General features: G+C 42.4%; 1 protein-coding gene across 4 annotated transcripts in view; it reads right to left on the bottom strand.

Moving 5' to 3' along the window:
- CREB5 (cAMP responsive element binding protein 5) overlaps window positions 1–21,551 on the bottom strand; it is a 407,945-nt gene that overhangs the window by 144,527 nt on the left and 241,867 nt on the right. The gene's annotated exons all lie outside the window — the stretch shown is intronic.

The raw sequence follows: 21,551 nt of genomic DNA, 5'->3' as shown, positions 1-21,551 counted from the left end.
AAGCCAGCCAGTGTCTGTCAATCAGAGGTGGTCAGAGCCTGTTTCCTACCACATTATTAAATGCCCTGATGTTTGTGTAACCAAATCAATGCATTATGAACAGGACATTTTCCCTACAACATCCTGCATCTGTTCTTAGGAGTGGATAAAAAGCAGTGGGGACTCTGGCCACAATAATGCCAATTTATATGTGATACAAAGCAATCTGTCACCTCATTTCATTCTCCTAGAGCTTTTCCCAAGGAGAAAGTTGAGGTCAGGATAGTGTAATGACTTAGTCCAGAACACAGTTACTAACTAGATCCTGGGTCTTTGACATCCTGTGGTCCAGTGTGTTTTCATATATATATTTTTGGTCTGGTCTCCTGGATGAGTGTTGTTTATTTTGGAACGTGATTTTAATATTAGGCTGGGTAGAGTGGTTGGAACTCTTTTTATTTTATTTTTATTTTCACTCATTATGTTTGTTTATTATGGTAAAATATACATAACATGAAACTTACCATTTTAATTTTTTTAAGTGTACAGTTCAGTGGGGTATGAGGCACATGGTTGAACTTTTGAGGTAGCAAAGAATAGGAAGTGTAATAGTAACTATTATAAAATAAAAGCTAATTAATAAGTTCAAGTTCTTACTAAATGCCAAGCAAAGTGCTAAGAGCTAATCTGTAATATCTCACTAAATTTTAAAAGTGAATCTGCTGCAATTCTTATCCTCCTTTTGCAGATGGGGAAACACAAGTTCAGAGAGGTTAAGTAACTTGGCCAACCTAGTACCCAGGAGAGTCATGTGGCAAACCCAGGCAGCTGACTGACGTATTCATACTCTAATCCACCACACCTTGTTGCTTTTTCTCTGGGGCTGCTGTTACACAAAACAAAGAAGAACTGAAAGACTCAGTTCTTTCTTGGGTTCTCTGTCCCATTTGAAACCTTACATGTTGATTGGTCATGAGCAATCCAAGTGCTACCAGAACGTGAGAAGTACTTGAGACAGGGAAAAGGGCCAAAAGTTTCTTGCTTCTCCCCTGACAATCTGAGAAATTATGATTGTTCTCTTCTAATTGAAGCTGGCAACATCTAAGATTGGCCCAGGGTATCCCAATTATGCTTATGCTAACGCAAACTGTAATAGAACCTCAGTTGTTTTTTTGTTTTTTTTTTTTTTAGAAGAGATCATGGAGAGCAGGAAACTTATTTCTAAATCGGAAGTGTCTCAATCATTTCACAATAAATGTCACTAAATGACTTAAGCGATCTCATACACACTTTTGGATAATAGATTATTGTAGAAAATGCAATTGTAAATTCAACACAGCAGGCTGCTATAGACTGATGGAAAGAATACATGCACACTGTATAAAAACGCACACATTATTTCCATATTAGTAAACTTCTATTGTTTTGACTTGTAGTGATCTGTACCTCCAGGCTTTTTAGATGGCTCATGGGATATATGTGGAATTAAAAACGAACTTTGGACAATGACCTCACATTATCTACATATTTCCTCATGCCATGATCTTTGTATACAAGTATGAAATGAGCTTATATTGTTTTTGGATAAACTGTCATCTTCACTTAGCCTGCATTAATGATGACAGAAAATATTTCCAATGGCAGAAATACATTAGCCCCTAGAATCTCAAACTCAGATACATGGTTAATGGAGAGATACACTTAAAAATCACCAATTAAAAGGCAGTCAACTTAAGCACTTCTCAAATTATGTGCCAAATGGTCTTAAAAATGGCTTACTTTCTACCCACACAGCAGAGAACATTCAGAAAGACATGAGGATGGAAGGGGACAGCAGGAGAACTGATAGAGAAAGCGAGATGACTGGATAAAGAAGCTGTGGTTCATATGTACGATGAAATACTATTCAGCCATAAGAAAAGATGAAATACTGCCATTTGCTACAACATGGATGAATCTTGAGCATATCATACTAAGCGAAATAAGCCAAATGAAAAAAGTCAAGAATCATTTGATTTCACTCATATGTGGACTCTAAAACTAAACGCAACAAATCCAAACAAGACAAACGAACAAAAATTCATATACACAGAAATAGTATGGTGGTTATGAGGGAAGAGGGTGGGGCAGTAGTAAGCGGTAAAGGGAGTCAAATACATGATGACAGAAAAAGATTTGACTTTGGGTGGTGATCACACAATGAAATATACAGATGATGTAGTATAGAACTGGATACTACTTGAAACCTCTGTAATTTTATTAACCAATGTCACCCCCAATAAATTTAATAAAAAATATTTCAAAGGAAGAAAAAAAAAAGAAAGCAAGAAACAATGCCCCAGGAAGCTGGACTCCACCTCGTACCTAATGCATGGGTCCCCAGAGCAGCCCTGAGCTTCCAGCGAAGGGGTAGATCTTTATGGCCAGCACAGGAAGCAGCAGACCCTAGGAGCAGGTGAGGTTACAGCACAATGGCAAATGCTTTATTTCTGTTCTAGGAGCTGGGCTTGTGGTTACAGCCAAACCATCCCCAAATACCCCTCATGTGTATTCTGTGCTGCAGATAAAGTGCCATAATGGTATTTCTTTATATGTTGAAATAATTTATTTTTTAAAACATTTTTAATGTTTTTATTGATTTCAGAGAGAAGGAGAGAAACAACAATTGGCTGCCTCTAGCACACCCCCTACCGCGGATTAAGCCCACAACCCAGATATGTGCCTTGAGGAGGAATTGAACCAGCAACCTCCTGGAGAATGGGATGACATTCAACCAACTGAGCCACACTGCATGGGCTTGAAATAATTTCTGATTTTCAGAAGAGTTGCAAAGATAGTGCAGAGCCATCCCATACACCCATCACTGAGCTTCCCCTAATGTTCACATCTTAATTCATTTGGGCACATTTATCAAAACTAAGAAACTGACATTGGTGGAATACTATTAACCAAACTATAGCCTTCATCAGTTTTTTTCACTGATTTTTCTTCTTTTCCAGGATACTGCCATAATAGGGCTTTTATAATTTGGCTAGAGACCCGGTGTATGAAAATTCATGCACTGGAGTGGGGGGTCCCTCAGCCTGGCCTGCCCCCTCTCACAGTCTGGGAGCCCTCAGGGGCGGGAGGTGACCAGGCGATCAGGGGAAGGTGACGCCCCATCACACCTCTGCTGCTGCCACTGCTGGCAGCACAAGCCTCAGCCGGCCCTGGTTACCTGAGCCTCAGGCGGCCCTGGGCAGCTGGGCAGCTGCCATCCCAGGCTTGCCTGTACCTAGGGCCAGCCCTGAGCGGCTGGGGGCTGAGGGAATTGGGGGACTCTGGAAACAGGCGCGTGAGTGGCCGGGCCTGCCTAGGGGTGGGCCCAGCCTTGCCACACGCCTGCCGACCTGGCGGGGCTGAGGGAACTGGGTGCCACCATCTTGTGGCTGTGGGCGCTGCCATCTTTGAGGGTGGGACAGTCAATTAGCATATTCCCTCCTTATTGGTTGTGGGTGCTGACATCTTTGCGACAATGTGAGGGTCAATTAGCATATTCCCTCTTTATTAGATACGATTCCCTTGACCAAAAACAAGGTCTCAATAGCTAATCTAAGTAAATGTTCTTCAGTTATTTGGTTGCATCCTATATTTTTAGAATCATCTATCACTATTCGCCAACATGTACCCTATATGGTTTGGCTAGAACCAAACTGGCATGTTTGCTTTTTCCCAATATATCCCAATCTGTCCTACATTTACAACTTTTCTCACCCTGTTCCCTCTCCTTGTAATATCTGCCAGGACTCATGGTTCTATACTTTCTTTCGGGCTCAGATCAAGTGCTTTGTACTCCATGAAAGTGTTCCTAGTTCCTCAAGTCAGACGTGTTCTTTCTTGCCCAAGAATCTTCGCTGTACAGTAACTGGTGCTTTTCTTGTGTGCCACACTGGGAAGGGTACCACCAGATGGGCATCAGATCAGGGAAGGCTGGATGGGCAAGGCCTGGGCAGCTGAGGAGCAGTAAGAAAAAGGCACTGACCCCGACCCCCTCAAAAGTGAGGTAACAGGAGTCCCTGGATGTAGTGAATTTGAAAAGAAACTTCACACTCTCCTCTACTGATAAAACCCAATGCTTGAGGCATCACAACATAATTTGATTCTGATACTGACTGAAATCCTATCATAAAAATATAAAAATAGCATATTATGTCTTGCCTATAACATTAGAATAAACCAGTTTTCACCCAAACTCTGTTCAGAGGAAAACCTAACTCTTTGTATACTTTTTTATTTTGATTTTTGTTTCTCCCTGCTTCTTTCCTTACTATATTAGAGATTATAATAAGCCCTTTTTCTTTTGTAGGCACACTTTAGGGGAAAACATAATTTGTATCACTGACTATAGCCATTGTTTGTTCTTTTATAATTATATGTTCATATTTATATAATTACAATAGAATTTTGTATAGTTAAGGGTAGATATAGAAAGGATTACTAAAACAGATATAAAATTTGACATCCAGAGATGTTCTCAAAACCCAGACAATGGAAACGACTATATGACGTGACCCCTCATATTGGAATGCAGAACACTGATTTTTTTTCCTGCAAATGAAAAGATGTGACATGCGTTTTATTAATTTTCCCAAATATCTTTTAGCATTCAGTTAGCAAAGAAATTGAATAAAAACTGAGATCAGTATAAAGTGAGACCATCCACTATACCTAGGAAGGGAAACTTCATAAATTTTCTTTACATATCCTCACAATAAATTCTGACACAAGTAGAGTTTAATAAAGTTTAAAATGTGAACAACAAAACAAAAAATTATATAACCTGAAAGAGAGAACTTTATGGAAAAGTTTGATTTCTGTATGTGACTATGCAATATTCAAGGCTGGGGGAGTTATGCAGGAAGACTTATGATTAGCAGTGTGACTAAAAGGCAGGCATGCAGTTTTTAAACTTTCAATTATCTTATACTCTGTAACTTTTTCTTTTTAAAGGCAAAGCAAAAGTTCAGAAAAATCTATTAATAAGAGCTCAATATTCACCACTTGTAGGCTTTTCAAAGTCTAATGCGTCCCTCAAATAAAAATATAAATGTGGACTGATTTCAAGTCCATTGAAGAGATATTTGTTTTTGTTTCCTGGCTTTGTCATTTTAGGGAGATAGGCTGGGTATAACTTCAAAAACAATTGTATGGGGAAATGTTTATTTTATTTGCAAACTCAGAAATATTTTACCAGTTTACAAATAAACAGAACAATTTTTTTCTCTTATGTGACACTGAGGGTATTTTTATTAACTATTTCATCTTTTTTTTTCTTTAATCATCCAATGAGATTTACTTAGAAAATAACTCCAATCCCAAAGAAAATATTTAGGTAGATTTATCCTTGATTTAATAGGAATAGAAGCAGTCTAAGCATATCTCATTGAAGAAAGGAAATAGGCCCACAGTTCCTTTTGCATAACAAAAAGTGTTTTTTACTCCAAAATAATTTCCATATCTTTAGGAATTTTAACACTCTCATAACAGCAGCTTCTAGAAAGGGGCACCATAGCACTTTAATTGCCAACAACAAAATTGGATGGTAGTTTCAAGCAGCTGGGTGTTTATAAGAATACACACTAAGGACTAGTATCTTTTTTTTTAATATATATATTTTAAATATATTTTATTTATTTTTTACAGAGAGGAAGGGAGAGGGATAGAGAGTCAGAAACATCGATGAGACAGAAACATTGATCAGCTGCCTCCTGCACACCCCCCACTGGGGATGTGCCCGCAACCAAAGTACATGCCCTTGACTGGAATCGAACCTGGGACCCCTCGGTCCGCAGGCCGACTCTCTATCCACTGAGCCAAACCCATCAGGGCAGGACTAGTATCCTTGTGATGGCTCTGGTCAGCACTGCAGGGCCTACCCTGGGACTGAGTGGGTCCCCCAGGGAGACCATGCATCTGACAGCATCTTGATGGGCTGTGCCCATCTTCTGGATTTGTTTAGAGTGGTTTATTCAGGGGCAAGTCAGAACTTTCTATAGGATCCCAAGAGCATCAACCCTTGTTTCAGTCTTCATATTAAAGCAGATCCACAAATATTGTCACTGATGACCCAACCCAAGCAAAACGTATGATAACCAAGCCCCAGTACAGTCCAAAACTTTGGGGGCATCGTGTGAGTTTCTTGAAAAGGGATTGGGCCTGCAACTGATCATTACTCTCTGGTTTCTGCTGCTCCCTTCCTTTTTTTCCCTTTCTTTGGTCCATCCCTCTCCTAACCAACTTTTATTTTTAAAATTTTTTTTATAGCAAATAAAATTTGGACTGCTTCTCAAAAAAAGCTGCACCTGCATATATAAAGAACCCGTTAACACCAGGAAGGGAAAGTGATTTGGGATTGACTCAAGGCAGGGTACTACCCAGTGAATCATCGCTGACACCTCCAGGGTTTCTGTGGAGGTCTCCCATAAGAACACGGCCTAGCCCAGCCCTGTTCAGCTTATGAGAACTTAGCTGAAGGTGGTATGGCCGCCAGCCATATTACTCATTGGGGATATTGAGTCATATACATTTATAAGGGGTGGGCACAGAACATTAAATATCCCTGAGGTGTTTTGTAGCTTGAATGATGCTGCTGAGCCAGTGATGGAGCTCAATTTCTAATTCTGGGTATAATGTGCAAGTTTCATCTTCACAGCATGCATTTCTTGTTTATTACCTAATGTTTTGGCAATCGCTCCTTGTAACATTCACACGTTTCCAAATAATAATTTTATTTTTTTTTTGAGAGATGAAAATTAAAAAAAAAAAAGCATAAAGTAGATTTCCTTGGACAGTTTAGACCATCTGACCCATCCTGGGTAGAATGATCTTTATATGGGATTTTGTATATGTTTAACGTGTAAAAAACACGTTATTCTTCCTTGTGTTTTAGACTTGCCTCTTAATTTTACTTGGGTAGGTTGTCCTCAGAAGTTAGATTATGCCCACAGTAACATGTGTGAGATTCTACCAGACATTTCTGTCTTACTTTCCATTCAAGCAGAACACAATCTTGGAATAATCATTTTGCAAGGAGAGGAATGGACCTTCTATTTGTTATCTCAACCACTACTTCTTCCTTCCTTCAGAGAGGAAGGAAGAGGAAGAGAGAATCATTGATTGATGCTTCCTGCATGCCCCCCACTGGAGACCGAGCTGCAACTGTGGCATGTGTCCTGACTGGGAATTGAACTGCGATCTCCTGGTTCACAGGTTGATGCTCAACCACTGAACCATACTGACCAGGCTCAACCACTACTCTTAAGGCATTGATTCAAGCCATTTCTCCACCTCCCCCAAATCCTTCCCAAATTTCTCTTTCTTACAAAAAAAAAAATAAAAATGAATAGATCTTGTTTGTCTGTTTCCCTGCCCTTTTTGTCCCCTTCCCCCCACCTTCTTTATAAAGTTCCTAAATACATTCTTTTAAGTTTCATTTAAACTGGGGCATTTGGTAAGTTAATAGTTATAGCATGCTCACAGCTGTGGGAAAAGTGACATAAAAAATAACCAGCTCAGAAAAATGGCCCATGCACAACATCTTTGAGTTTTTATGTTTTATTAGCAATTTGGACTCATTACTGTTTGGGGAAGGAAGGAAGGGAGGTTGGTGTTTCTGCAAGTTGTTTCTTTAATGTATTAAGCAGAGCTTTCCAATCAGCTTTAATGTAACTCTGCCCAGTCCTTTCAGCTGGGCTCCAGGAGATCCAGGAAGTGTTGCCCATTGGCCCCCATTCACCTCCACCCACTACCCCCACCCTGATACCGCCTCACTTCTCCCCCTTTTCCTTCACTGAAAGTCATTATCCAGCAGTAGAGGTCAAGCTGAGTATTTCAGGAAGCTTCCATAGAAAAATGAGGTAACCTCTTTTTCTCAACACAATATGCTCTCTGATCTTTCCTAGCTTTTGTCTTCTTCTTAGTCTTTGGGGCAAAGGCAAGATGACCATGTGTAGCTACCCCAGTGTCACTGCAGTTCTGAAATATGGCAGCCAGGAAGAACTGGATAATATTTAATGGCCTGAGATCATAGACTTCCCTGACATAATGCTTAGCCAGGTCTGTCTTTCTTTCATAACTCTCATTATTTGTATATGTTCAATGATTTCTGCAGAGGATATACTATCCCTTTCCTTTCCTTTCTGCTCTTCTATGGTACTCATTGCCCCACCCCCAACCCAACTGAAAGGGCTGTCCATTTTGCTATGGAAAAGCATTAATGTAGACTGAGAGAGTTCTGTTGCTAATCTCTTATGCCTCTTGGTCAATCTTTAGAATACAACAACAAGCTGAAATAGCCTTCAGTGGCAAGCCTCAAGAAAATCAGCAATTATCACATTTGAGAAAATGTTAAATACACAGGCATCATGTTTTCCAACTCAGTTGCTACTCTTTCCCTAGGAACACAGGAAGGAGGACGATGGAAAAACAGCAGGCACAAGAGGCATCAGAAGCGTAAAATAGGAAAATTCACTTACTTAAATCCTCACCCTCAGAGGAAAGAAAAAGGAAGGACGGGAATTAGGAGAGAGGAAGCAAAAAGGAAGGAAAAAATTGTTTTTCATCTTTCCATAGACAAAAATTATTTTTAAAGTGCTATAAGGAATTTACACTGGAAAAGATTTGGAATCTGAAACATCAAATCTTACTTGAAGGGCTGAAGTAGCTAAATGCTCCCTGACTTGATACAGAGCTGGGAGAGAAGAATGCTGGTTCCACCTCTGTCCAGAGGGTGCCTGGCTGAGCTTGTTTGTCATGACCAGGTCAATAACCCCCAGGAAAAAAGAAACTGGGAGCTAAGTAAGCAGAAAAGTCCTGTGTGGTGGCTTTCTATGGTAGGACAGCTCTTAATTGAGGTCCCGGGACCAGCAGCATCAGGATGGCCTGGGAACTTGTTAGAAATGCAAATTCGTGGGCCCCACTCCAGACCTGCAAATCAGACGCTTTGAGGGCGGGGCCCAGGAATCTGTGTAATTGCCTTCTGGGTCATTCTTCTGCAGGCTAAGTGTGAGAAACACTGTAAACACTCTTCCCCCAAAAGATTTAAGCCTGCACGTGGGGAGGAAGAGCAATTACCAAGCTTTCATTCAATGAAATAGCAATAGTGTAGAATACAAGAAAGAATACAAGACAAGGTGTAGAAGAACACATTTATTAGGAGCAAGTGAGAGAAGAGGGTAGAATAAGTGAACACACATAAACAGAGAAGATTAGAATCCTTAAGTTTCTAGAAGAAACATAAATATCAGAAATATGTGGGGAGAGAAATTAAATCATCATTTGACAACAGGCTTGCAGTCCCTGATGCCTCCATTGTGAAACCGGAAATGGTTCCTACTGGAAAATATAGACATGGAATCTTAACCCAAAGACGGACGGTCCCATCTGGCCTTAGAGACTCCTTTGGGCTTCACACACAGGGGAGAGAGATCCCTGCACATAATAACATAGCCACTATACTGACACATATAAGATGTGGATTTTAGTAACAGAGGAAATTGTGACTTTTCAACTATACGATGCCTTCACTTATATCTTCCTCTGCAGCAGTCATGAGTATAACATAGTAAACCTGAAAGTTAAGCAAAATAGGCAGATTATGGCTAAACTCATAAAGCAGAGACTTTCCCATCCTGCCATTATCCTCCCAAGAGAAACAGAAGCAAAACCTGTCCGGGGCGGAAAGCTCCAGAGAAGCTTTTCAGCACATCTCACAGTATATTCATTGGTCAGCTCATCGAGGCTGGTGTGTGAGTGTGAGTGTGAGTGTGTTTGTGTGTGTTGTGTGTGTGTGTGGAAGGGTCATCACTTGAAGGTAAGTGTTTAAATCAAACTTCAGAGAGAGATGACAAGTCAACTTTATGGTTTGGCCCCCAAAGACTTACTGTGGGGAGCAAAATCAACAACCCAGCGCTGCACGGGTTTCTGCAGGCCAAATGTAACCACCGCTGTTTCCTGCTGGGCAAGCACGAGAGCGCACTGAACCCACATGGTGTTTGGACCTCCTCTCTGCAGAGTAAAACATGGAGCTACGGAACTGTGGTGAAGCCACCTGGTGAAGCCACCCAGCGTTGGGAACTCAGGAGGTCACTGCCTCAGAAAAGCCCAGGCCCTTGGACATCTTGTCAAATCAAGTTAATTTTTGTTCTCACTTTTTCAATCAAGGTTGGGGGCTGACCTGGAGCCATAAGACACCATTTTTGTTCACTAGGCCATCAGATGAATGACCCAGCTCTTCTTCTACATTCCTTAGGTGATCAGGAGGTCTGTGCAGCTGGAAGGGCAGCATACTTTCCTGCTGTTCACAAAGGGGAAACCACATTGTCCCCTGGGGGCTGGCACACACAGAGCTAATATGAAACACACTCAAAGGAAATGGATCCAAACAAGGAACTGCTTCCCTATTGCACGATGCTTCTGCTCAAGTACAGCATGTCTGTTTCCTTCCCACCTGGTGTGTGTGCCTGTTGTTACAGGAAAAGCAGTGGTCATTTACAACGTTTACAATTTGTCCACAGCTTTCATATTAAATCTTCCCCTTTAAAATAATACATTAGATTTCAAAATCTGTGTAAACGCAAGGGAAGGTAGGGATGCAAGCGGGATCCCCACTGCAAGGGCAGGGCGAATGCATGTGCCTTCAGGCTAAAGTAAGAATGAATTTGAAAAGTCAGTCACTGTTGTCACTTAAGAGAAAAACAAAATTCAGAAAATATCAGAGCTTTCAAGACTTTTGTGAATCTGATTCAATACAGGGAGTTTTGCTTATGAAGTTTTGTCTCTCCAAATCTAGCAAGTAATTTATGCTGGCAGATGTGCAAACAGCCAAGAGAAAAGAGAGAGTCAAGAAAAGTTTGCTTTCATGCAGAAAGAGAGAGAAGCAGTTTCCAAGAACACGGGTTCCATGGAAGCCAGGGGGTAGGGAGGATGGTTGGGGAGACCAAAGAGAATATTTATGGGAAAATCTTTATCCCCATCCAATATACTGATTCAAGAAACACTGAGTATTCAGCAAAAGTGATACCCATAAGTCACACATAGTTATGATATAACTAGAGGCCTGGTGCACGAAAGAGGGGATCCCTCAGCCCGGCCTGCACCCTCTCGTAGTCTGGGACCCCTCGGGGTATGTCCAACTGCCGGCTTAGGCCCAGTCCCCAGGGAGCGGGCCTAAGCGAGCAGTTGGACAGACGTCCCTCTCACAGTCCAGGACCCCTCTCTCCTTACCGCCCGCCTGCTCGCTGCTCTTTACTGCTCAGCTCACTACTCCTTAGTGCTGCCATGGAGGCAGAAGAGGCTCCCGCCACTGCCACTGTGCTCGCCAGCTGTGAGCCTGGCTTCTGGCTGAGTGGCACTACCCCTGTGGGAGTGCACTGACCACCCGGGGGCAGCTCCTGTGTTGAGTGTCTGCCCCCTGGTGGTCAGTGCGCATCATGGTGACTGGTCGTTCTGGTTGTTCCGCTGTAACGGTCGCTTAGGCTTTTATTATATAGATAAATGCTATGGGAGCATGGTATGATATGTCTGAAGGGCCATTGGGAATGAGAGTCAATGAGGAAAATACCAGAAGCAAGAGACAATAAGAGCCCTAACCGGTTTGGCTCAATGGATATAGCGTCAGCCTGTGGACTGAAGGGTCCCAGGTTCGATTCCAGTCAAGGGCATGTACCTTGGTTGTGGGCACATCCCCAGTAGGGGGTGTGCAGGAAGCAGCTGATCGATGTTTCTCTCTCATCAATGTTTCTAATTCTCTATCCCTCTCCCTTCCTCTCTGTAAAAAATCAATAAAATATATATTTTTAAAAAGAGACAATAAGATTCTTGATTAAAAAAAGAAAAAAAGCCATGTCTTCATCTTCCACACTCTAAGCCCCCTCACTCCATCCCCCAGGTTCAGCCTAGAGCAGAGGCTCAACTGCTGCTCAGTGAACGAGTACTGAAAGGCATTCTCACAGAGAGAACAGCGCTAAAGAAGACAAGGAGTTGCCAAAATGGTTGGCATGTTCAAGGCCTGGCAAACAATGGAGAATGGCCAAGGGCAAGGTTTATGGGGAGATAAAAAGGAGGGAAAGTAAGCTGAGGTCAGACTATGAAAAACAGCTTTGTAGGCAGTGCCAAGGAGGATGGTTTTTTCCCCTCTGGAATCCAGAACTTACCAGAGTGTGCAGGGGAGAACATGAGTTCCACAGAATACTAATTGGAGAATAAGAATGGGAAGAAAAAGAGAAGGGGGGGAAGGAGAGGAGGAAACATGATTCTATATTTAAATACATTTAAGAAACATTAGGTTAAATAAGTTACCCATGAATTTTACTGTTAAGATTTCTTAGTCTTTAATAAAATAATATTTTATATGCAAATCAGTGTAGGCAATACCAGATGGTGTACTAGTTTGTTATTATGTATTTGTTTGAGTGGTTATTTATCTCTACTTCCCCAACTAGATTATCAGTTTCAACAAGATAAGGACTAACTTTGTTTTTGCTCATCATTACATCTCCTGTGAATAATAGAATGTCTAACACACAGTAGACATTGTTAAATAAATTGTTAAAAAAATTGTTAAATGAATAAATGATAGTTTGGCTGGGTATGGAATTTTAGGTTCAAAATAATTTTCCCTCGGGTTGTTTTTTATTTTATTTTAAGAAAAGCTGTTAACCCCCTCACCCCCCTCAGTAATTAGTGTTGCTGAAGAGAAGTTCGAGGCCATTCTAAATCCTATTCTTTTATTGGTAACCAGGACTTATTTTTCTTCTTCCTAAAACATAAAATTGTCTCTTAATTTTTATAGATAAGCTATAAGCCTTATCTATGTTATAATAGCTATGTTATTCTACGCATAGTACATTTTTGGTATTATCATGAGAACAAAAAACACCACTGATAGAGGAGAAGGGAGAGTCCCAATAATGTCAACTCATTAGCATGCAGTTCTTTAATGAGTTTTGTCCCAAGGCCACCCTTATTCTCTGGAATTGCTGACTTGAAATTTAGAGCCTGGCTGAGGGAACTGGGATGCTGATTCCTCTACTTTTGCTCCTCTGTCCTAATCATATCTCCTAGAAAATCCTCAACATTTCTGATTTAATTATAGTACCCTTTGTCATTTCCCAGTATTGTTATAGTTTTATTCATATATATATATATATATATACACACATATATATATATATATATATGTATATATATATATATATATATATGTATATTTGTATATTCTTATTTCAAGGGGAGATAGGTATATGCACTTGGTTTGCTATCTTGAACAACTGTATTTGTATTGTACTTTTGTGTTTTATTCTTTTTTCCTGTTTCTTGTATTTTGTATTTTAAATTCATCACTTATTAGATATCAAAACCAGATATGAAATTTAATTCAATTTACCCTAGTCTATATTGAAATAGATTTCCTGTGTGAGTAAATTAAAGGGCAGCTTAAAGACTAAAAATAATTGCAAAATATGTTGTCACAAAATGATATGTATTTATCTAACCTGGTTTTTAACTCCTCTGTCAAAGGATACACTGGGATTAACAATAAGATGTGCTCATGAATACAGGCGTGCTTTAGGTGCAAGTCCTATCTGGCTGTAGGACAGTGCTGCAGCATATTGCAAGAATAATTAAAAAGCTTCAGAAACGTGTTTAGGAAAAGTGTTCTGCATGCGACCCCTTAAACTCCCTCCTTAGTGGAAGAAGTGCCTGGTTGTCTCTTTTGGAGGCCCGTTTGCCTTTCTTGCTTACATGTCCAACTTCCTATCGGGCTTTTTAATCTTAACACCATTTCCATCTCCTGATGTGCCACAGGAACTGATTCCAGCTGCTGAGGGGACTTTCCAGATACAAAATAATTGCCTGCAAAGGCTTTGCTCATGCGTGCCTAATAAACAGGAAAATTCCCATCCGCCCAGTACACTTATGGAATAGGTTGTTGAAAACACTGACTCCCTTGCACATTTGTGAAAGGAATGAGTCAGTAGGTGAGTGTTCAGAGGCAGAATACCAATAAAATGTTCACTCTCATTTGGGAGACCCCTCAACATGAAGACTTATTATAAATTATGACAACTATATCATATTTACTGCATAGTATATGCATAGTTAGTGCATATTTATACTTAAAAATTAGAGACCTGGCCAAGTGAGGGACTATTGAGAAAGCATTCATTTATTGCAGATAATCTATAGCATATCTTTGTGCTGTTCTTATTTTTCCTATAACAGGAGGCTCCTATCTCTACCATGTTTGTCTCTAGTTGCGAAGCAGCTGTCAGCCCTTTTCTTTCCCCCCTCCCCACACTAGAGACTCAACATGGCCTTCCCATCACCCCTTGCTTTAATCAGCTCTGAGCCTGAGAAAGCCAGGCTGTGTCCCCCTGGGAACACCATGAACGGCTGGTGGGCCACTTGGCCAGACCTCAGCGAGCTGTCTATTTGATAGTGTCTCTCACGTTTCTGTGTGCATGAGTGCAAACGTGCTTTATTCAAGGATGCCTGAGCTCCCAGTGCAGCTGCAAGAACTGGCTTCTCTTGCAATGAAGAGAATTGCTGTATGAACAGAACAGAAACTCTTGCCTCCTCCACCAGTGCTAAGCATCTCTCTCCTGTGTGAAACTCCAAATAAAAGTTAATCTAACAAAAGAAGCCACTGAAACAAAACAGACACTTGAATCAGATCATGGGCAGAGTTCGTAGAGAGAAGCTTTTGTTTTGACCATAAATCTTTGACCATGTTTCTTCCTGGATTCATGCAACCACTTATGGAGTAGATTGTTGAAAACACTGATACTGGAATAGATTCTGAAATAAATTTTACTGTTTGACTTTGGAAATTCTACCCTTATTCTTTGGAAAACAATAGTCAGGGGCATTCATGGGAGAAATGGCTCTAGAAAGCAATTAAAAACTCATCCTATCATTTGTCTGGAGCCATCATTATCCCTTCTGTGCAAGTCATGCTCCACCCTTATCAGTGCATTTATTCATATTGCATGCTCTGCATTAAGTAGGAGAAAGGTGTGGCATAAATGATGCTCATGTTCCCTAATATATTGTTTATACAAGAGTAACCTAAAATAGACTATAATGTGCCTGCTCAGTAAACAGGCAAGAAATGGTACCAGCAGCTCATCATTTTGTTCAATCAGTGCTCTCTGTGTGCAAACAAAGAGATTTATCCATACAATAAAGCAAGGAAAACATCCTTCAGAATACTTCTATGAATGAGTTTATGACTGCACTATAATGAGCTGTGCTGGCATATATCTAAGCAGCTGGCTTAGGATAGCTGATTGGTTCCACTACTTTACAAAGGAGACACAACGACTAGAATAGAGAGCTTTGGAGCAATTTTTTAAAGTGTAGGCTAAGGGGTGGGGTGGGGGTGGGAGGGTGAGGAGTAGAATTGCAGAGACGAAGGGGACTAAGGGTCACGCAGCTGTAATGCCGCCACTGAGGGCTGTCACCACAGGCTCTGGCTTGTTCCTGGATTCCTCCTGACCTGACAGGTTATATTTGGAAACCAATTGTCCAGAGACATCTCCATGGAACTTCGAATTGGTCACCCACTTCTCCAATATATGGCACAAAACATTGTTTAAACCACATTCACCCTTCACCTAAGACCCTTGGTAAGTATGGCAGGTGTGGGGAATGGGCTTGGTGCCTCGCAGATGGGACAGGTGTGCTTTCAGAGGGATTATGTGTGCTTGGGATCATGTCTGCATGGAAATGTATTCTATGCACCCCATGATTCTGAATTCTCTAGAAAATCTCCTTTCCCCCCAGTTTTTGTTCCCTTCACAAGAATCTCATGTTGTCTGTGAGCTGGCTGTCTTACAATCCTTAAGAAAAAAGGGAGGATACTGAAAGAGGGGTTAAAATCACCCTATAATACAAGTGAACAAAGTCAGAAAATTGGCGTGTGATGATGAAGGAGAAAGGTCATACAAATAAAGTGCCCTGGAATAAATGGCAATACCTTCCCTCTGGGGACCCTTAGGGTGAGTGAAAGTGCTGACTGAGCAGAGATGCAGTTTCTTAGAAAGGTCTCCTCTGTTCTACCCTCCCGAGCCTCTCTTCCAGGGAGAGAAGGTCAGGGGTGGTACTGACAACCTTTGAAGGTATTTGTAGTGAAAATCCCAATTGCTTGATTGGGACATTGATATTCCCCATTTAATATTTTGGATCCAGAGTTGGGATCATTTATACACCATGCTGCTCTGAAAATCATCTGATTTTAACTCAGAATATTGCCTCCTTTATAGCAAAGGAAGAAATTATTAAATGGAAATAAGTGAGAGTGATTTATTTTTAGTTGTTCATAAGAATCAAGAGCCCCAATCATACTGCCATATTGATTCTGGAAATGAGGAATGCTATGCCATACACCACCCTGGATCTCTAAACCATTTGCAATCTACCTCTGGTGACCCTATTCCCTAAAGGTACAAAACAAAGTACTACAGTGAAGGCAAATGAATTATCCAGAGTCACACGGCATCTCAGTAGCAGAATGAAGAAGAAAACTGGATGGACGGCTCCCACCCATGGCCCCCACCAGCCCTGATGCTGCTGTGCTAGTGCTTCATAATATATTTATAAGCACTCCACAATATGTGGTAAATCATTATATATTGATTTAAACAGTGCCATTTGCAAGCCTCAAAGCGCTTTACTGTATTACATACATAAAGGAATTAAATCACTTCGCCAGCGACTGACAAGCAGGCAGCAGTTAGAAGCCCGGGCTATTAGATGTGTCAGCAAAACTCCACAGCAGGCTGAGAGCTAGAAGAGAAGTGAGTCGCATTGACTCCTGTAAGCAGCAAGCCTTGGCTAATTGCCGAGCAAATATATTTTTAACTGTTTGGGTAGAAAGAGAATCTTTTATTTGCATGAATCAGTGTTTTCATCAGAGGTCTGTTGTGTCTGAAAGTCACAGGTGTCATGTATATCGGCTACTGAAAATGAAAGACAGCTTTAAACAATGCAGGAAAGGCCAGTAAATGGGAAAAATAGGTTCCTCAAGTGACAGGAGCATGTTAGCTTCATCTTTGAGCCAAAAGAAATTCATATGGTCAGGGCTTGAGATTTTAAAACTCACTCTAAAGGCTGTGGTGAGCTACAGCTAGTTGTAACAGCTTTGTGAGAGCTAACTGTTAAATATTCAGGAATCCTGGAAGCAAGTTCTTAAATTGTTGGTAAGTTGAAATGGACCATGGTAGGAGCAAGAAAACTGGTAAACCTGTGACTCAGGACTTTCCTATAGGATGCTAGTTCACCAGCACACTGCAGCTTCTAACCACCTGTTGGGGGCTGGAGTGTGAGCTAGAATCTAATTTTTCTGCATTCTGAAAAGAGTCTTTTGAACAGCCTACGGATTCATTCCCATGTAGTTATTGTGGGAAAACATCTCTGGACCTGCCTGGCAAATAATGTGAGGCGATGTTTATCGCATTCTCCTAGGTGAGTGGGGAAACTCACATTTTCCCAAAGTGCAAATCAGACCAGGAAATGGCTATCATGGAAATAGCTGCTTCTAAAGAAGTAAAATAAATGTATAATGAATGTTTTCACCTATGTTCAGTCAGGCTAAATAAAACACTGCTTGGCTTCACACTGGAAATCCGAAAGGGCATGCCATGTCAACACACTGACAAGTTACAGAATTACTTCTGTCTCCCCCCAAATCACTGGCACCTCAAAATACCATCATCCCCGAGTGCCTCAAAGGGGAAAATGGCCCATGTTTACAGACGTGAAAATACCCAGTTCGACTTTTCAAATATATGGATGGCTCTTCAAATTTCAGACTTGTTGTTAAAGTACCTTCACATCTTTTGCTTAAAAGAAATATTTTCTATGCGATGTTAACATTTTGCATGGAAATCATCCAACATAATTACTCTAACCCCTGCCAAATCAAACACATTGGGTTACTTATTTTCCCATTTTAGTTATTTTCAAGTTTTAGTTCCTAATTTTAGTCACACTCATGTCTGGGGGTATAGAGAGCTCAATGCTGTACCAAGTCTCATTAAATAAGATTTTCATCAGTAGAAGAAACAAGTTTGAATTGAGAAATTTTATCACCATAATTTTTACTCTTTGGGCATGTGTGCAGAGGTAGCTGAACAGCAGTCATCTTTTACTGAATCAGGTTTTCCCTGTACTTCCACGACAGCCGGAAAGGAAACCACATCTTTGGGTAGCATCATTGGAATCCATTATGATGATCCCATTAGCAACAGGCACCCAAGCCTAAGAGTTCATTCCTAGAAGGATGTGGATGTAGGGATAATTATTGAGCATCCAATCTGTGTACAAGGCACCTTGCATGTATTTTCTCTAACCCTTAACATTACTGCAAGATATTATTATTCCTATTTTATAGATGAAGAAACTAAGGCTCAAAGAAAAGAAAGTACAGGAGACAGAACAACTGTAGCTAGGCCGGTTTCTACTGTATCACTATCTCAATATAGTGCTATCTTAAGTAGATCACAGAATAATACTCTCCCTTCTGTAATTCCTTTCTATAGTCACGTGTCTGACATTAATAAAATTAGGACCCTTTAGAGGTTAGGTTACTAGAATAAATTTCTTTAAAACCATAATGTGAAAACATCTCCATTATAACAATTTAAAAATGGGAGCTTTCATGTTAGGAAGAAAATTATGAAATGCTATCCTGTTATTCTGTTAATAACCACTGTTAAGATTGGAGATGTCATTATTTAAAGCATTAGATATGAGAAATTAATTTAAAATTTGAAATATGGTATGCTCTTCATGTACCTTTAAAATAAACTTGTTTAATAATTATTTGGGGAGCAGATTACTCCACAGCCAAAGTACATAATTTGCTTACATTTACCAACTTGCATAACAATAATGTCAATGTCTTTCACTTCTAACAACAAAAAGCAAGTAGGTCAAATTTTATTTATCTTGTTTTACAAATGAGGAATTGAGGCTTAGACAGGTAGAAAGGAACAGAGCCAGAACTGGAACTCAGCTCTTAGGATTCCCATGTAGTCCCTTCCTCTACCACCCAGAAGAGTAAATTATAAAAGTTTGAAAGAGTGAAAGCACAAGAGACAGGTGTAGCACTCTGATAAAGGAATAACAAATTTCAGGTCAAAAAGTGACCAACACAGCTCATACTGCAAACAGCATGTTGAATAGGTAAGTTTTGATGGGGAAAGTTCAGCAAAATCTTAGGTCTGGCACAGGTTGGTACTCAGTGCCTGGTGGATGAAAGAACAGCCGGAAAAGTTGAAACAGAAATAGAAAGGCCCAGAAGTCTTTCTGAACCTTTGTTGCAAGTTCATTTAAGGCTTATTCTCTACACTTGTCCCTTGGTAACCTTGGAGGATTGGTTCCAGGACCTCCCAGGAGACCAAAATCTCCAATGCTCAAGTCCTTTATATAAAACTAGAGGTCCGGTGCACCTAAATTTGTGCACTCGGAGGGGAGGGGGGTCCCTCAGCCCTGCCTGTGCCCTCTCACAGTCTGGGACCCCTCGGGAGATAACGACCTGCTGGCTTAGGCCTGCTCCCGGGTGGCAGAGGGCAGGCCCAATCCCTAGGTGCAGCCCCTGGTCGGGCTCAGAGCAGGGCCGATTGGGGAGTTGGGGTGCCGCCCCCTGTCATGCACAGAGCGGGGCGATCGGGAGGTTGTGATGCCACCCTCAATCACACTCAGGGTAGGGCCGATTGAGGGGTTGGGGCACCGTCCCCTGTCACACTCAAGGCAGGGTCGATGGGGAGGTTGAGGCGCCACCCCCTGTCACGCACAGAGCAGGGCCAATCAGGGGGTTGGGGTGCTGCCCCCTGTCACTCACAGAGCAGGGCCCATCAGGGGGTTGGGGCACCGCCACTGTCACACTCAGGGCAGGGTCGATGGGGAGGTTATGGCTCTACCCTGTCACACACAGAGCAGGGCCCGTGGGGGGTGGGGGGGGCGGCGCCGCACCCTGTCACACACAGAGCAGGGCCGATCAGGGGGTTGGGGCGCCGCACCCTGTCACACACAGAGCCGCAGGGCGATCAGGGGGTTTGGGCGCTGCCCCCTGTCACGCTGATCCCGGTGCCAGGAGGCCTCGCGGCTCCACTGATCCCGGTGCTGGGAGGCATATTACCCTTTTACTATATAGGGTAGAGGCCTGGTGCACGGGTGGGGGCTGGCTGGTTTGCCCTGAAGGGTGTCCTGGATCAGGGTGGGGGTCCCCACTGGGGTGCCTGGCCAGCCTGGGTGAGGGGATGATGGCTGTTTGCAGCTGGTCACACCCCTTTCAGGGTGGGGGTCCCCACTGGGGTGCCTGGCCAGTCTGGGTGAGGGGCTGAGGGCTGTTTTCAGACTGGGGGCGACTGAAGCTCCCAACCGCTCCTTTTTTTCTTTTTCCATTTTTTTTTATTTTATTTTGGGCCAGCTTTAGCTTTGAGGCTTGGCTCCAGCTCTTAGGCCTCCGCTGCTGAAAGTAGGTTTCTGGCCTTTGCTTACAATGTTGCGATCCTGCTGGCTAAAGCCCTGCGGACTAAAGCAGGTTTCTGGGGTTTTGTTTAGCTTCTATATTTGTTACATAGTTGCTTAGAGTTGCAGCTCAGAGGCCTGCAGTGGCAGGCGGGGAATGTTGGAGTCCTCCGTCACTGAAGCAAGCAAGCCTCATGTTAGTTTCAAGCTGCCTGGCTGCCGGCCGCCATCTTGGCTGGCAGTTAATTTGCATATTGCCCTGATTAGCCAATGGGAAGGGTAGCGGTCGTACGCCAATTACCATGTTTCTCTTTTATTAGATAGGACTAGGGGCATGGTGCATGGAATTTGTAAACGAGTGTGGTCCCAAGGCCTGGCTGGCGATTGAAGCGTGAGCATCTGGCATGGAAGGGCAGGTCCTGGCTGACCTCCGAGCCCTGGGCAGTACCTGGGCCGCTGAGCCCCACGCGCCCCCCTCTACCTGAGTCATGGAATCTGAGTCCCCACTGGAGATGTGATGAGTGCAGCCGGATGCCGCCGGCTGGGGCGCAGTGTGGGCCTCTGGGCCACCCAGTGGCGCCTCACTGATGCCAGATGGGCAGTGCGCTCTTTCCCGGCCAGCCTCGCAGACCAAGCAGCCTGCGCAAACCCATGGGGAGCCGTACCAGCCCCTGCGGCTCACCCAAAAGAGCCCTGGCATCCCGGGGGGAGGATAGAGGGAGAGTGAGAGTGAGTTCGGTGGACACCCTGCATTCTCACTGCACTTCCATCCCCATCACCCCGACCCCTAGGTAGCCAGCGAGAGATGGCAGCACATCACCAATGCCCGCCATGTTCCATGCTGCCCCCCTGGTGGTCAGCGCATCTCATAGCAAGCAGTTGAAACTCGCTGTCTTCTGGCTGAACTCCCCGTTGACCGACTGCCTCAGGGGACAATTTGCATATTAAGCTTTTATTATATAGGATGGTACAGTATTTGCATAGAACCTATGCACATCCTCCCATACACTTTAAATGATCTCTAGGTTACTTATAATACTCAATACAATGTGAATGTC

The sequence above is a fragment of the Myotis daubentonii genome, chromosome 10, assembly GCF_963259705.1.
Source record: "Myotis daubentonii chromosome 10, mMyoDau2.1, whole genome shotgun sequence".
NCBI classification, from domain to species: domain Eukaryota; kingdom Metazoa; phylum Chordata; class Mammalia; order Chiroptera; family Vespertilionidae; genus Myotis; species Myotis daubentonii.
The sequence above is the reverse complement of the archived record's forward strand: the minus strand, read 5'-3'. Positions and strand labels throughout refer to the sequence as shown.